The sequence below is a fragment of the Scyliorhinus canicula genome, chromosome 2 (assembly GCF_902713615.1).
Source record: "Scyliorhinus canicula chromosome 2, sScyCan1.1, whole genome shotgun sequence".
NCBI classification, from domain to species: domain Eukaryota; kingdom Metazoa; phylum Chordata; class Chondrichthyes; order Carcharhiniformes; family Scyliorhinidae; genus Scyliorhinus; species Scyliorhinus canicula.
In genome coordinates this window covers 119,294,764-119,311,916 of record NC_052147.1, presented here as the reverse complement: position 1 = coordinate 119,311,916, position 17,153 = coordinate 119,294,764, and the positions used below count along the sequence as shown (strand labels likewise).

At 49.4% G+C, this 17,153-nt stretch overlaps 1 protein-coding gene across 1 annotated transcript in view; it reads right to left on the bottom strand.

Annotated features, from left to right (window-relative positions):
- Window positions 1-17,153, bottom strand: part of fmn1 (formin 1) — a 532,192-nt gene that overhangs the window by 416,837 nt on the left and 98,202 nt on the right. The window lies entirely within an intron of this gene.

The following is a 17,153-nucleotide window of genomic DNA, read 5'->3' as shown; positions in this document are numbered from 1 at the left end:
ATGCATCGTCTTTGAGACTTCCGGTGGCGGCCATGGAGTGAGCGGTCACACATTTGGTGGATCCCGCTCAAAGTGGATTATTTTCGGTCTTTTCCCCACTGAAGGGTGAAGCATTTGAGTGCAAGAGGTGCAGGAGTGCCTGGGGAAGGTTTTCCTTCACTGGGGTGGCTGGTGGATGGATCTATGAACTAGGAGTGGGGCAAGAAGGAAAGAGCTGCTGGAAGGAGAGTGTTTGTGGTGCGCCACAGGATAAGATGGCGGAGGGCGAGGGGGCTGCTCTGCCTGCCCATGGTCAATGGAGCAGTTAATAGAGTTTCTTAATGGAAAATTTTTCCAGCAGAGGAAGGAGGCCCTGGAAGACCTGGCCAAGGTGGTGGAACCGATTAAGTCGGGGATCGAGGGAGTGAACAGAGACTGGAGTCCCAGGCCCAGGCGATCCAGAGAGTGGAGGAGGTGGTGGGGGAACCTGAGGAGCAGTTGGCCTCATTGGTGGGTGAAATGGGGATGATGTGGGCAACCCAAAAGAGGCTTAAGGAGCAGTTAGAGGACCTGGAGAATCACTCCAAAAGACAAAACCTTAGGATGTTGGGATGTCCAAAGGCATCGAAGGCTGCAGAGACCGGCACGTACATGGCCAAGATGCTGGAGAAGCTGATGGGGAGGTCAACCGAACGCACAGGGTGCTGATGAGGAGGCCGCAGGTGGGCGAGCCACCGAGGGCGATGGTGGTGCAGTTACACCGCTTTCCAGACAAGAAGAAGATTCTCCGATGGGCGAGGCTGACCGGGAAGTGCACCTGGGAAAGGAACAAGCTGCGAGTGTATCAAGATCTGACAGTAGAACTGGCAAAGAGGAGGACCAGGTTCAACCGGGTCAAGGCTGCCCTCTTTAAAACGGGGGTGAACCTCAGAGCATTGTATCCAGCCCACCTATGGGTGACCGTGGAGATTTGGGAGGCCGAGGGCGAAGGAATTTTCATACTTCTCCCATGTGCACCGAGTGTACTCCTGAATTGATTTCTTCTTGTTAGATATGGCGTTGCTGGCGGGGGAGGTCAACTCGGAGTACTCACCCATTGTGGATTCCGGCCACATGCCACATTTGATAGATTTGTATATGGCCCGGGGGGGACTCAGTGCCCACAGTGGAGACTGGAGGTGGGATTGTTGGTGGATGAGGAGCTGTGTGAGCTGCCATTCGAGAATTTGTGGAGCTAAACGGCATGGGGGAGGTAACAGCTGCCAGATGCGGGAGGCACTCAAAGCGGTGGCCAGTGGGGAGCTCATTTCAATTTGGATGCATAGAGAGAAAGCAGAGTGGGCGGATATGGCAAGGTTTTCACAGTAACTTCATTGCAGTGTTAATGTAAGCCTACTTGTGACACTAAAGATTATTATTATTATGGTGGACGAGGTTTTGAATGTAGACAGGAGGTATTCGGGGGCCCCAGATGCAGGGCTGTTGAAGGAGAGGTCGAGGTTCCGGATGGAGTTTGGGTTAGAAGTTTGGGTTAGTTTCCATGGGGAAGGCGATGAGGCAGTTATGAAGGACCAGTATATTAGTACTGGGAGAAGGCAAGCAGGATATTGGCTCACCAGTTGAGGAAGCAAGGGTGATTAGCAGAGTAAGGGATGATAAGGGCAGGGTGGTGTCAGACCCGGCCCGGTTGGGTTCCCAGTGAAGTTTTATAAAAAGTTTGGGGCGGACCTTGGGCCACTTCTGCTGTGGGCATATAATGAAGCAAGGGAATGGAAGTGGCTTCCCCGCTACATTGTTGCAGGTTCCATCTCCCTAATATTAAAAAAGGATCCAGGCCGTATCACCCATAGTCATTACTGAATGTAGACGCCAAGCTGTTGGCCTCGCGAATCGAGGACTACATCGCGGAGGTGATAGGTGAAGACGAAATGGGATTTGTGAAGAGGAGGCAGTTGAGGAGGCTGCTTGATGTAATCATGATGCCTTCAGAGGTGCAGGAGCTGTAGATAGTGGTGGTGATGAACAAGGAGAAGGCATCTGAGCAGGTAGAGTGGGAGTATCTGCTGGAGGTGTTGGGGCGGTTCGGGTTCGGGCAGGAGTTTGTGGACTGGGTCCGGTTGCTGTACAAGGCGTCAGCTGCAAGTGTGCGGATGAACCGAGTGAGTTTGGGTATTCTGGGCTGCATCGGGGGACGAGGCAGGTATGCCCGCTCTCCCTGTGCTTTTCGCCACTAGCAATGGTGCTGAGGGTGTCGAGGGATTGGAGAGGGATTTGGGAGGGACGTTGAGCATAGGGTCTCATTGTACACAGACGACCTGTTGTTACATATCGCAGACCCGTTGGGCAGGATTGGAGACATTATGGGATTTTGGAGGGGTTTGGTCAGTTTCCCTGCGTACAGGTTGAATAAGAAATAGAGCGAGGTGTTCCCAATTGAGATGAAAGGGCAGGAGGTGAGGTTAGGGAAGCTGCAGTTCAGGGTGGTGGGGGCGAGCTTTCGATACCTGGGCATCCGGGCGACTCAGGGTTGGGCGCAGCTGCACAAGTTGAACCTGGCTCGGCTGATGGAGCAGTTGAAGGGGGGCTCTTAGAGGTGGGATCTGCTGCCACTGTTGCTGGCGGATGCAGACAGGAATAATGATGGCGCTGCCAAGGTTTCTGTTCGTGTTCCAGAACTTCCCAATTTTTGTCCCAAAATCATTTTTCAAGAAGGTTAATGTTCTGATCTTTGGGTTCACCCTGTGGAGGGTGAATGCTTCCTCGTTGTGTGCGAGGGTAAGCCTCATTCTTTTAAAAGTAATACATAGGACATATATTACGGTAGCAAGGATGAGAACGTTCTTTAAGGGGGTAGAGGATAGGTGTGGGCAGTGCACAGAGAGGCCTGTGAATCATGTCCACATGCTCTGAGCATGTCCAAGGCTGGAAGGGTTCTGGCAGGGGTTTGCTGACGCAATGGCCGAGGTGCTCGGTGTGGAGGTGGCCCCGAGTGGCGATATTTGGGGTGTCAGAAGATCCGGGAGTTCACGGGATGAGAGAGGCCGATGTTTTGGCCTTTACCTCGTGATAGCCCAGAGACGGATGTTGCTCGGGTGACGGGACCCGGAACTGCCGAAAGCAGGAATTCCTGAGGCTGGAGACTGTCAAGTTTGTCTTGGGAGAGTCAGCGGATGGGTGCATCCGGAGGTGAAAGCCGTTTATTACTTTCTTTAAGGAGGTTTGAGGTGATCAGCAGGGAGGGGGAATAGGGGAGTGGTAAGGGGTTTAAAATGGGGACGGCTGAATGGGAGAAGTGGGTGGTATTAGGAGAGCAGGGGGGAGTGGATGTTGGCCGTATATAATGTTGTTCGGTCATTTTTCTGCTTTTGTTTGTTTCCATGAAAATGCCTTGAATAAAATATTTTTTTAAAATATGGATCGTCTTCACAACTCGTGCCAAGTATTTTTCTCCCAGAATGTCAGCAGGGACACCTCGGAGCTCAATCTGCAATTCTGGGAGGCCTCGGAAAATCTGGGGGGATTTGCCGCTTGGTTCGGTCCAGATCTTATACTCGTGGTATTGATGCATAGAACATAGAACATTACAGCGCAGTACAGGCCCTTCGGCCCTCGATGTTGCACCATCCTGTGAAACCCTTCTAAAGTCCCTCTACACTATTCCCTTATCGTCCATATGCCTATCCAATGACCATTTAAATGCATTTAGTGTTGGCGAGTCCACTACTGTTGCAGGCAGGGCATTCCACGCCCTTACTACTCTCTGAGTAAAGAACCTACCACTGACATCTGTCCTATATCTATCTCCCCTCAATTTAAAGCTATGTCCCCTCGTGCTGGACATCACCATCCGAGGAAAAAGGCTCTCAATGTCCACCCTATCTAATCCTCTGATCATCTTGTATGCCTCAATTAAGTCCCCTCTTAACCTTCTTCTCTCTAACGAAAACAGCCTCAAGTCCTTCAGCCTTTCCTCATATGATCTTCCCTCCATACCAGGCAACATTCTTGTAAATCTCCTCTGTACCCTTTCCAATGCTTCCACATCCTTCCTATAATGTGGTGACCAGAACTACACGCAATACTCCAAATGCGGCCGCACCAGAGTTTTGTACAACTGCAACATGACCTCATGGCTCCGAAACTCAATTCCTCTACCAATAAAAGCTAACACACCGTACGCCTTCTTAACAACCCTCTCAACCTGGGTGGCAACTTTCAGGGATCTATGGATATGGACACCGAGATCTCTGTGCTCGTCCACACTACCAAGAATCTTACCATTAGCCCAGTACTCTGCCTTCCTGTTATTCCTTCCAAAATGAATCGCCTCACACTTTTCTGCATTAAACTCCATTTGCCACCTGTCAGCCCAGCTCTGCAGCTTATCTATGTCCCTCTGTAACTTGTAACATCCTTCTGCACTGTCCACAACTCCACCGACTTTAGTGTCATCTGCAAATTTACTCACCCATCCTTCTACGCCCTCCTCCAGGTCATTTATAAAAATGACAAACAGCAACGGCCCCAAAACAGATCCTTGTGGCACACCACTAGTAACTGGACACCAGTCAGAGCATTTCCCATCAACCACCACTATTTGTCTTCTCTCAGCTAGCCAATTTCTGATCCAAACTGCTAAATCACCCTGAATCCCATGCCTCTGTATTTTCTGCAATAGCCTACCGTGGGGAACCTTATCAAACGCTTTACTGAAATCCATATACACCACATCAACTGCTTTACCCTCATCCACCTGTTTGGTCACCTTCTCGAAGAACTCAATGAGGTTTGTGAGGCACGACCTACCCTTCACAAAACCATGTTGACCATCTCTAATCAAATTATTCCTTTCCAGATGATTAAACATCCTATCTCTTATAAACCTTTCCAAGACTTTTCCCACAACAGAAGTAAGGCTCACTGGTCTATAGTTACCGGGGTTATCTCTTCCCCCACTACTTGTACAAGGGGACAACATTTGCTATCCTCCAGTCCTCTGGCACTATTCCTGTAGACAAAGATGACTTAAAGATCAAAGCCAAAGGCTCAGCAATCTCCTCCCTAACTTCCCAGAGAATCCTAGGATAAATCCCATCCGGCCCAGGGGACTTATCTATTTTCACACTTTCCAGAATCGCTAACACCTCCTTCTTATGAACCTCAAGCCCTTCTAGTCTAGTAGCCTCTATCTCAGTATTCTCCTCGACAACTTTGTCTTTTTCTTGTGTGAATACTGACGAAAAATACTTATTTAGCACCTCTCCTATCTCCTCGGACTCTACGCACAACCTCCCACTACTGTCCTTGACTGGCCCTACTCTTACCTTAGTCATTATTTTATTCCTGCCATATCTATAGAAAGCTTTAGGGTTATCCGTGATCCTACCTGCCAAAGACTTCTCATGTCCTCGCTTGACTCTTCTTAGCTCTCTCTTTAGAGCCTTTCTAGCTAACTTGTAACCCTCGAGCGCCCTAACTGAACCTTCACGTCTCATCTTTACATAAGCAGTCGGAATAAGGGTGGTTGGCCGGAATTCTACGGCCGTTGTGATTCACTTTTCCTAACCTCAGCGCACCCCCGCCCAAGGCACAGGTTTCCCGGAGACGTGGGGCTGGGATCACCATTTCACGGACTATATCCCCATGCCGTCGTCAAAACTGTGGCCTTTTACGGCAGAAAAACAGGCATTAAAAGGCCACATATTCACAGCCGTGCAGGGTGCTAGCAGGGTGCCATTGTGAAGCTTGCAGTTCCAGCTGCAGATACGGCCCCCACACTTCTGGGTCAGAGACGGCGCATGCGCATGGCGGCGGCCTCGCCGTGCTCCATGCCGGACCGTGGAAATAGTGCACCCGATCGGCTGCGCGCCCGACCTGGAATACCCGCTTGAAAATGCCGGCCCCCCCGGCCTCCGATTGGCCCGCCCCCGACCATGGCAGCTGCGGACTGAGTCCGCAGCCGCCACACGAGTATCCCGAATGGCAGGACCATGAGTGCGGCGCTTTTCGGGGGCCAGAGAATCGAGGAACTGGCGGCGGTCACGATTCCCTGCGTGGAACTGGATTCCCCGCCCCGGCGCCGGACGTGATTTCAGCATTGGGATGCGGAGAATCCAGCCCGTGGAGTGGTTTCAAAGGGAAATGCCATTGACAAGCGTTGGGAAAGCAGAATTCCGCCGCCAGCGAATGACCCGCTGCTGAGAAACATGCGGATGGGGGACCGGAGAATCCAACCCGATATCTGATGCACTGCCTGACAGAAACTTATGTAGCTCTGATATTTAACTTCAGGTGAGGTTTCAAAACTGGAAGTCCAGCAACAGTACTTTCCCAATATCAATATTTCAAATGGAAACAAAAGGGTAAGTGCTGAACTGCACAGTGTGCCACCTTTGTTGAATAAACAGCAAAAGCTACAATTACAATGTACGAGTGATGACATACAAAAACACATCAGCATGAAGTCAAAATCATTTAATTCAAGTTTATCAAGCATTTAAGCAGTGGTATTCAGGTGATTTAATTTCAAAGCCACCATGTGAGGTGAAATAAAGTGGGCCGCAGGCTTACATTGCCTAAAAGGCTGGTCTTCACATCCTTCAGAATGGAGGTCCAACCTGGCTCCATCCACCAAACTCTCTTCCATCTGATTAAACATGTCTTTACACCAAACAACCTCTTTGATTCTCCAACTTCCTCCAAATAAAAGATCTTGCAACGGGAACCCTCCTGGGACTCAGCTGAACTGCACTTTTGTGGGGTAACATGGACCATTCGTCATTACCGTCATATTCAGGTCCCCTCCCTGAACCCTTTTTCACATCAATGAAAGCACCAGTGCTGCTTTCTGTTCCCGCCCTCAGTCGGAAAAGGTGACGAACTATGCCTCCAACGTCTGCCCCTCCCGCACCTTCACAGGAGCATAGATTTTTTGTTTGTTCGGCACATGTTCGCTCAACAGGCCTAGAAGCTGACATAAAATGCGCTTCTGGCCGTGATCGGACCTGAAAGGTGACTTCACGCTGGCTGACCAATTAGTCAGCAAGTTGGAAAAGGCGGAGCATGCTGGGGAGGGTGGCAGGAGGGCGGGTGCCAAGAAAAGGGAGGGTGTGGTCTGGCACTTCTAATGTGCCCTCTCATAGGGACAGTCGCTGAAGAGCTGTCTTGGGGAGCTGCAGACCTGTAAAACATATATTGCAATGGGAAAACCATGCAAAGAGTGTCTGGACAGCACACACTAACAAACCTCAGTCCCCAGAGACTTTCTAAATTTTATTTCAACCCGAGCAGTTCATCCCATCCTGGATTGAAGCTAAAATGTAAAGGCCACCTGGCTGATCGGCCTGCCAACCGCTAAAGCAGATGGGCCATGTCAAATTGCATCCAATTGGTCCCTTAATAGACCAAAGTGCCTCATGTGCACCCGTCAAGTAAAATATTACGTACATGCGCGATGACGTTGGGACGCCTGAGCAACACAATTCTAGCCATGGTCTATTCCTGACTCTGGCAGAATTTAATCAAGGCAATGTGGGTCTTGCCCATAGTTGGAGAGCCAATGAGTGCCCCACATTGTCTTTTTTAGAAAAGGTCTGCTGTATTAAGTGCCAATCAGCAGCGAACCTTTCCCGGGATCAAGGATTCCAGGGACAGAGATCTGCTGCCCTCCTGTGAGCCTCTGGTCAATTAGAGGCCCAAGATTTTCCATTGCAGTTGGCGCCCCCAGGTAACGGTGGTAGATGTCGGTAATGCACCCACCATAGGCCCAGGATCAAGGGGAGAAGCAGATCACTTAGTGAGGGTACGAGGAAGGTCACCAAGAAGGGAGCCATTAGCCGGCAGCAAGAACAGTAGCGGAATGTTGGATCAGAAGGGCAGGGTGTGACTTTCATCAGCCCCACCCTTCCCATTATTGAATGTCTGACTGCAGACCCCCTCGAGGGCCTCAATTAGCATCAGGGTCGGTAGGTTGCCTGAATACATGTTCTTTCTAACTCCAAGCTCACCTCGGAGGTTGGCCATTGAATTTCATCCCACATTTCTCCAACTTCAATATTTCCATTTCTGGGACTAGGCTGTCCATCGTCTACTGGAATCCCACTGATTCCCACCACAGATTACACCATCTCCCACATCATTACCAGGAAAAATAATTTAATTCTCCTATCTTCTCCATCTCAGTTATTTCTGTTCTGATGATTTCACCTTCCGCCCTGCTTTTTCTTCCACTGAGATTATCCCACCCTTTACCTTGGGTGACAGAACCCTTGACTGTGTCCATTCTAGTTCGTGCCCTAATCCTCTTGCCCAGAACGACAATAGCACTCTGCATTGTCCTGACTTCCACCTGATCATCCTCCATCGCCATTACTCCCTCCGGTATGATCATAGAAATCCTACAGTGCAGAAGGAGGCCATTCAGCCCATCAAGCCTACACCAACCCCCAAAAGAGTAGTGGAGCACCTCCAGTACTCTCACTAATCTGCACATCTTTTGGACACTCAGAGGACATGGCCAGTCAACCTAATCTGCACATATTTGGACTGTGGGAGGAAACCGGAGCACCTGGAGGAAACCCACACAGACAAGGGAGAAAATGCAAACTCCACACAGTCACCCAAAGCCGGAACTGAACCTGGGTCTCTGGCACTGTGAGACAGCAGTGTTAACCACTGTGCCGCCCCACCAAACAGGTCACCACAAAACATACATTCCCCTCCCCTATCAGCATTTCCAGAGATATTGTTCCCTTTGCAACGCCAGAGTTTACTCTGCCATCATCCCCGAAGCCCACTCCCTTTGTCACAGCACCCCCATCAAAGGTCATAGGTTGTATCATCTGCCCTTTTACCTCCTACCTTCTCACTGTCCAGGGCCCTCCCAAATGTGACAGTGATTTATCGTATTTATTTCAATTTAGTATTCACTGTACTCAGTGCTCACAATGTGTCCTCATCTGCACTGGGAGACCAAATGCAGATTGGGTATATTTATAAATATCCTTGTTATGATTGACAGATGCTGACTTCCGGTGGTGGCCATGGTGTAAATGGTCGCACACAGGGCAGCTCCTGCTTGAAGGCGTAACTTTGACGGAAAAGTGTAACCTTTTTTTTTTAGAAAAGATTTTATTAAGGCATTTATAATTTTAACACTTTTAAACAGAAAGATCCAACAAACAGAATAAACCCACGATGACATAGCCATTCCCCCCCCCCCCCCCTGTTTTGGGGGGAGGTGACACGTGGTTCAAGATGAGTCTTTGTTTGGGTGGGGGAGGTCAGCAGGGAGCCTTCTTCACAGAACAAAGAGAGGAGCGGTAGGGGGATCGGTAGGAGCAACCTTTGGGTAGTAATTGCTAAGCTGGCAGGTAATGCTGTGAATGGAAGCGAGGTGGGGGAGAAGGCCAAGAGAGGTGGCTATGTGGGACCGGGGGGCGGGGGAAGAGAGATGTGACGCGGTGAGGTTGGAGAAAAAAACATGGTCAGGAACGGAGAAAGGGGCCATCTTGGATGGGCCAGGTACAGGGTGAAATTAACGGGGGTAGAGACAAAAGGGAAGGATGGCAGATGGTAGAGGGGAATGGAGGCGTAAGCCCCCGGTAAGACTGATAACATGGAACATGCGAGGGCTCGATGGACCGATGAAGAGATCTCGGGTCTTTGCGTACCTTAGGAGTTTAAAAGCAGAGGTAGTCTTTCTGTAGGAGACGCACCTCCGCGTGAAGGACCAGGTTTGGCTAAGAAAGGGCTGGGTGGAACAGGTTTTCCACTCGGGGTTTGGTTCAAAGTCGCCGGGGATGGCCATTTTGGTGACCAAGAAAATTGTGTTTGCGTGCACGAAGGAAATGAGGGACGCGGGTGTGAGATATGTGCTGGTGAGTGGGGTATTAGAGCGGATGGCAATGGTATTGGTGAATGTATATGCATCAAATTGGGACAATGTAGGTTTTATGAGGGAGTTGCTGGTAACCATCCCAGACTAGGCCATGCACCAGTTGATTATGGGAGGAGATTTAAATTGTGTCCTAGAGCTTAGGGTAGATAGATCGAGCGCCAGGTCAATGGGTAGGATATGATTGGCAAAGGAGCTGGGCAGGTTTATGGAAAAAATGGGTACGGTGGACCTGTGGTGCTTCAAGAACCCAAGGGGAATGGAGTATTCCTTTTTCTCACATGTTGATCGGGTGTATTCAAGAATCAACTTTTTTCTGGTGAGCCAGGAGGTTGGGGGGGGGGGGGGGCAGAATATGTGGGGATAGTAATCTTTGACCATGCTTGGTGGTGATGGTTGGCTGGTGATTCGGCTTCGATCAGGACAGGAGCAGAGGCCAGGGTGGAATCTCGATTCGAGGCTGTTGGCAGTTAGAGGGTTTTGCGATAAAGTGTTGGCTATGATTAAAGATTATGTAGAATTGAACCAAAATGGGGATGTGTTGGCGGCCACATTTTGGGAAGCGCTAAAAGCGGTGGTCGGGGTGATTATCTCGCTCAAGGCGTGTGCGGATAGGGAAAGGAAGAAGGAATATGAACCGCTAATGAATGAGATAGCGGAGGTAGATAGGAGTACTCGAGGGTTACTATGGAGAGATCGGCGAGGAGAAAAAAATTGCAGGGGCAATCCTGCAGAGGTTGACGACGGGGAAGACGGTAGGACAGCTATGTAGGGCAAGAGGGGAGGGCCCCGGGGCCCGATGGTTACCCGCTAAAATTCTTTTCGGGGTTTGCAACGGACCTGGTGACACATCTTTTGGGGCCGTTTAATGAGGTGTTAGAGAAGAGAAAGCTGCAGGAGAGGATGACGCAGGCAGCGATCATGTTAATAAAGAAGGGGAAAGATCCGTTGGAATGTGAGTCATATAGACCCATATCACTGTTAAATATGGATGTGAAACTGCTGGCTAAGTTTGTGGCAGGAAGGATGTGTCCCGGGGATGGTTGCAGAGGACCAAAGGACAGGCAGCTTTCTAATAATATAAGGAGACTGTTAAATGTGGTCATGACCCCGTCGAGAGCCAAGGTACCAGAGATAGTGGTGTCCATGGCTGTGGAGAAGGCATTCGAACGGGTGTAGTGGCGGTACCTGTTTGAGGTCCTGGGAAGGTTGGGCTTTGGGCCAAGGTTTGTGGCAAGGGTGCACCTGTTATACGTGGCACCGAAGGAGAGCGTGCGGACCAATGACACGGGCTCCAGAAACTTTGAACTGCACAGGGGAACAAGGCAGGGGTGCCCGCTGTCACCAGTGTTGTTTGTGCTAGCGATAGAGCCTCTGGCAATAACTCTTCGGGGGCAGTAGAGAGGCAAGGGATTATGAGGGGATGAAGGGAGCACCGGGTGTCGCTAAATGGTGGACGACCAACTATTGTATGTTTCAGACACGCTGAAGAGCATGGCGAGGATCACGCGCCTATTGGGGAAGCTTGGGGCGTTCACGGGATAGAAGTTAAATCTATGGAAAACTGAAACGTTTCCGGTGAACGTGTTGGGTCGGCGAGTCAACCCAAGGGAGTTGCCATTCAAGGTGGCCAGAGACAGGTTTAGATACCTGGGCATTCAGGTGGTAAAGGAATGGGCAAAGTTACAGAAATGGAATCTGACAAAGCTGGTGGAGGAGGATCTGAAGAGGTGGGACAATTGCACCTGACTCTGGCAGGGAGGGTCAAAGTGGTGAAGAAGGACATTCTGTGGAAGTTCCTGTCCATATTCCAGATGATTCCGGTCTTTGTACCAAAGGCCTTCTTTCGAAATCTAGACATGATTATCTCAGACTTTGTACGGGCAGGGAAGGTGCCACGGGTTAAGAGGACCCTTTTACAGAGACAGAGGCAGAAGGGAGGGTTGGCATTGCTGAACCTGCTACATTATTACTGGGCAACAAATGTGGAGAAGGTGAGGCAATGGTGGAAAGGAGGAAGAATGGGTTACGATGGAGGAAGAATGCTGTAGGGGGTCCAACCTGAGGGCTACGGTGATGTCGGCACTGCCAATGACGCCAAGAAAATACGCGGAGAGCCCAGTGGTGCAATCCACAGTAAAGGACTGGATGTTGGTGTTGGCGCTGCTTTGCGAAAACCACGATTTTGAGCCAGGGGCGATAGATGGTATGTATAGGAAGTGGATAGAAGTGGGGCTGGTTAAGGTGAGGGATCTGTACCTGGAAGAAGTGTTTGCCAGTATAGAGGAACTGGAGGAGAGGGTAGAGCTCCCAAGAGGAAGTGAGTTTAGGTACCCCAAGGTTGCCGAGGTACACTCTGTTGGAGCAACTGTTGCTTCCGGACATGGAAGGGGAGGGCAGGATCGGAGTCATATACAGGTGGCTGGGAGAATAGGGAGGTGAGCAAGTGGTGAAAATTAAGGAGAAGTGGGAGGGGGAGCTGGGAGGGGAGATAAACTAGGGTGTATGATGTGAGGCGCTACAAAGGGTAAATGCGACCACCTCATTTGCAAGGATGAGCCTGATACAGTTCAAGGTGGTACACAGGGTACATATGACTCGGGCAAGAATGAATGAATTCTTCAGGGGAGTGGCAGATGAGTGCGAGAAGTGTGGGTGGGGGCCAGCAAATCACGCACATATGATCTGGGGCTGTGAAAAGTTGGAGAGATTGTGGGCAGGAGTGTTTGTGGCACTAACAAGGATAGTGGGGCGAGGAGGTTGAGCCGGACCCATTGGTGATGATATTTGGAATATCGGAGAAGGCGGAGCTGATGGAGGGGAGAAAGGCCGATGATGTGGCCTTCGCCTCTGATTGCCCTGTGAAGAATTCTGTTGGGAGTGGCGGTGAGCAATGCCGCAGGTGGCGGCCTGGTTGGGGAACTTATATGACTTTCTCGGCTGGAAAAGGTCAAGTACGAATTAAGGGGTTCGGCGGAAGGCTTCGAGGCAAGGTGGAGAATGTTCGGGGCCGTGTTTGAAGAGCTGTTTGTAGCGGGCGGGGAGGGAAATGAAAGATGGTAACATTTGTGCAAACTGCATAGTTATGTGTTGGAGAGTTTGCTCCCAAATTATTTATTTTTTATAACCTTTTACATAAGATTGGAACAAAATACTAAAATACTTTTTAAAGAAAATGATTGAAAGATGCTGGCCACTTTAACAATGTGGAGTAGAAAAGAGATAGTGAAACCTTTTCACCCACAGAATAGTGGGAATCTGGAACTCACAGCCTGAAAGGGTGGTAGAGACAGGAACCCTCAATATTTAGGAAACCTTTCGACGAGCACTTGAAGTGCCGTAGCACACAAGGCTACAGAGTAAGTGCTGAAAAATGGGATTAGAATAGATTAGTGCTTGATGGCCGACACAAACACGGAGGGCTGATGTGCGTCTTTCTGTGCTCTTCAACTCTTGATGGCTAAGAGACCTGGCCAACAGGTTAACTATCAACCTGCAAAAATCCTTCCACACACTCTAACAGCAGTGCTAAGAGTGTGAGAGATTCGTCAGTCATGTTTAATGCAGAGAGGCACCCCTCAAGCTGTAAACCTCTGCCGGCAGGTTGGAGACTTGTTCCAAGAACAAGTGGGGCCTCACGGTAGCATGGTGGTTAGCATCAATGCTTCACAGCTCCAGGGTCCCAGGTTCGATTCCCGGCTGGGTCACTGTCTGTGTGGAGTCTGCACGTCCTCCCCGTGTGTGCGTGGGTTTCCTCCGGGTGCTCCGGTTTCCTCCCACAGTCCAAAGATGTGCGGGTTGGGTGAATTGGCCATGCTAAATTGCCCGTAGTGTAAGGTTAATGGGGGGATTGTTGGGTTACGGGTATACGGGTTACGTGGGTTTAAGTGGGGTGATCATTGCTCGGCACAACATCGAGGGCCGAAGGGCCTGTTCTGTGCTGTACTGTTCTATGTTCTATGTTAACAGCCTCGCTGCAGGATCAGAGGAAAGTCTGCTTTGTGCACAGTGTCTCGGTGCAGGAAGAGAAATAACAGCAAATACTGCATAACAATGTCACCAGAATGTCACAGAGATATATAGATCACCACAAACTATAGGCTGAGAACAAACTTCAGCAGAGGTACAACCCCTTGTAAGAAGTCTTAACAATGGCAAAAAAAAACTCATGGCATTTATAAAGCTCTACTTTAATGAAAAATAAATTAATTTATTCAGTTAGCGGCAATGATTGTTTGCACTCTTACATCAGTCAGAAAGTATTGGACTGGGTGGATCCAGTTCCAGTCAAGCCTTACAGGTGTGCTACCAGAGAAATTTGCATTCCATTTCAATGCAGTCATGACCTCGTTAAAAGCAAATAATAACAAGTTTAAAATCTCTGTCCAGTATTTCTGAGCACTTCCATGTCAACCACACTAAAGGATCGATTGTTAAATATTTTGTGTTTTGCAAAGGTCTCATTTTCATAATTGAGTAGTATTCTAATTGGGCAGCACAAGTGGCTAGCACAGTGGCTTCACAGCACCAGGGTCCCAGGTTCAATTCCCCGCTGGGTCACTGTCTGTGCGGAGTCTGCATGTTCTCCCCGTGTCTGCGTGGGTTTCCTCCGGGTGCTCCGGTTTCCTCCCACAGTCCAAAGATGTGCAGATGGCGAAATGCAATTTAAAACTTGTAGATCATGAGATAACAGATGCAAAGAATGCACTTTAGTCTTCCAAAACTTTAAACAACGGCCAATTGTTATCACAGATGTGTGTGCTGCACAACACGGGTAATAATGTGCAAAAACACATGACCTTCGACTTCCGGTGACTGCATGTAGGTGGAGGTCGCACATTGGGTGGCTCGTGCTCAAGGCTCTGGTTTTTGGACTTTAATACCCGGTTTCAGGGACAGTTTTTGAACGAGCTGGTGTAGGAAGATTAAAGGAAGGCAGGGGGTGTCGAAGACCCAGGAGAAGGGCACTGGAAATGGTGAGTCCGTCGTGGAGGAGGATAGCGGAGGTTGGATCGCTGGGTAGGGCCACACCCCTCACAGTGGAAACTCTGACCAAGGTGACAGCCGGGGAATTGGAGAGGCAGTTCACCAAACACATGAGTGCTGCGGAGGGAAATTCTGGCTGCGACGAAGGAGTGGGTGAAGGTCTCAGCAAAGGCAGAAGTGTGGAAGACAACGGCCAAGGTATGCGAGCAAGGAGAGAAACTGAAGGGGGTGGAGGAGGCTCTGCCGCAGCAAAGTGATCAGCTCACCTAGGGTGAGGAGCTGCGGAGTGTGGCGGAGGCCAGCAAAGGATTGAGAGCCAAGATGGAGGACCTGGAGAACAGGCCCAGGCAGCAAAATCTTAGGATCTTGAGCCTGCCTGAGGGGATGGAGGGCCCGAGGCCAACCAAGTACTTTGAAAAGATGATGGCAGAGCTGTTGGTGGAGGGGAAGAACCCTTACGCTACGAGTTGGACAAGGCACATCTGGTGCTCAGGCCGAAGCCAAAAGCAAATGAGCTACCAAGGCAGTTATAATCTGCTTCCACACATTTCATGTGAAGGAGAAGGTCCTGAGTTGGGCAAAGTAAAGATGAAAGATGAGTTGGGAAGGTGATGGTATACAAATATACCAAGATTTGACGGCAGAACTGGCGAGGAGGTGAATGGCCTTCGGATGGTTGAAGGTGGCACTGTACAGCAACAGCGTGAGGTTTGGAGTGGTCTATCCTGCGAGGTTGAGAGTAATGTACAACTCGAGGGACTTCTATTTCAAGATGGTGGAGGCGTTTGTGAAGGCCGAAGGTTTGGGACTGAACTAAAAGGTGGGACTGGGACTTGGATTGAGGGGATGGGGACTGTGCTTTGTCTTTCTCTCTCTCTTTCTCTCCTTCTGATTTTGTATTTGGTGGAAGGGTTGTATGGATTTTGTGTTTTTTGAACGGTAGAGTGCAGTTTATCTTTGTTTATAGTTGGTTACAAGTGTATTAGCCGCATTGAAGATTTGGAGGCAGTTCAGAGTGCACTTTAAGCTGGGGGCCAGGTGAAGGGGATTGCCGATTAGTGGGATTCATGCCGGGGAGGATGGATGCGAGGTTTCGGGGATGGGACGAGAGGAGGATTAAGCAAATGAAGGATTCATTCCTTTGGGGGGGGGAAGGGTTTAGGTATATAGGTATATGCAGGTGCGGGACTTTGCGAGGAACGTTTTCCAGCCCTTTCCAATAGCATCGGCCTCTTCGCTGTCGGAGGTGATGCTGTCAGTGGGGCGGCTGGACAGGCAGCATCATTTCGGCCATCTACGAGAGGATTCTGGAAGAGGATAGGATGTCGCTGGAGGGGATCAAGGTGAAGTGGGAGGGGGAGCTAGGTGGGTCGCTGGAAGAGGGACTGTGGTGTGAGGTGCCTCGACTTCATGTGCGAGGTTAGGGCTGATACGGCTGAAGATGGTGTACAGGGTGCACCTCACCAAGTCCAGTATGAGCTGACTGTTGTAGGAGGGGGAGGATCGGTTTTAAAGTTTTTTTTTTAAAGGTTGAGCTGTCCTTTAAAAAGGGCGCCACGATCTCTGGAGAGCAGATATTGCCGGCTCTATCAGGCCGCACCAACATGACAGCATGAGACATGTCTGCAGAAAATCCCGCCCATTTTTATCCACTGATCTCTGCACTCAATTCTAAAACAGATCATTTCTTATTTGCTAAAAACAAAATTTGCTACATACTGCAAAGTTTGGAAGGTTTTTTGTGGTGAGATGTCACAGCAGGAATGGGTCTCAGCAATTTCGGTGATATCACTGATCATGTTGGAACAGTGTTTACCAGGGTATCTGAGTCACTGGGCAGTGTCAACAGAACTGACAGAAATCCATTATTTCAGTGAACAAAGAATAATACCAGTGTCATGCTGGAGAAAGAATATCTTGGCCCTAAGAAAGCTTTTTAAAAAAAAATTTGAACACCCAGCACTCAATAAATACAACAAGCTACATACATAAAATCACGAGGAACCATTGCCGCTTTTTGACTTTTATTATAACAACTGAAGACTGTTTACTGAATTGCACGGATTCTCCCAGCACATTGAGTAATGATCCCATTGTCAGGGACACTGGGCTCGATATTGGTTTGCGTAAACTGGACATCTGGAACAATCAAAGTGAAGGGAGAATTCTTCTGCGCATTTCTAAAAGATAACTCGTTGTAAAAAGATGCAACACTTCCGTGTAACTAGAACATTTTGAAATTCACCTCAACAGGTTCTAAAGGTGGAGTCAGATTATTCAGCTTAATCCAAAA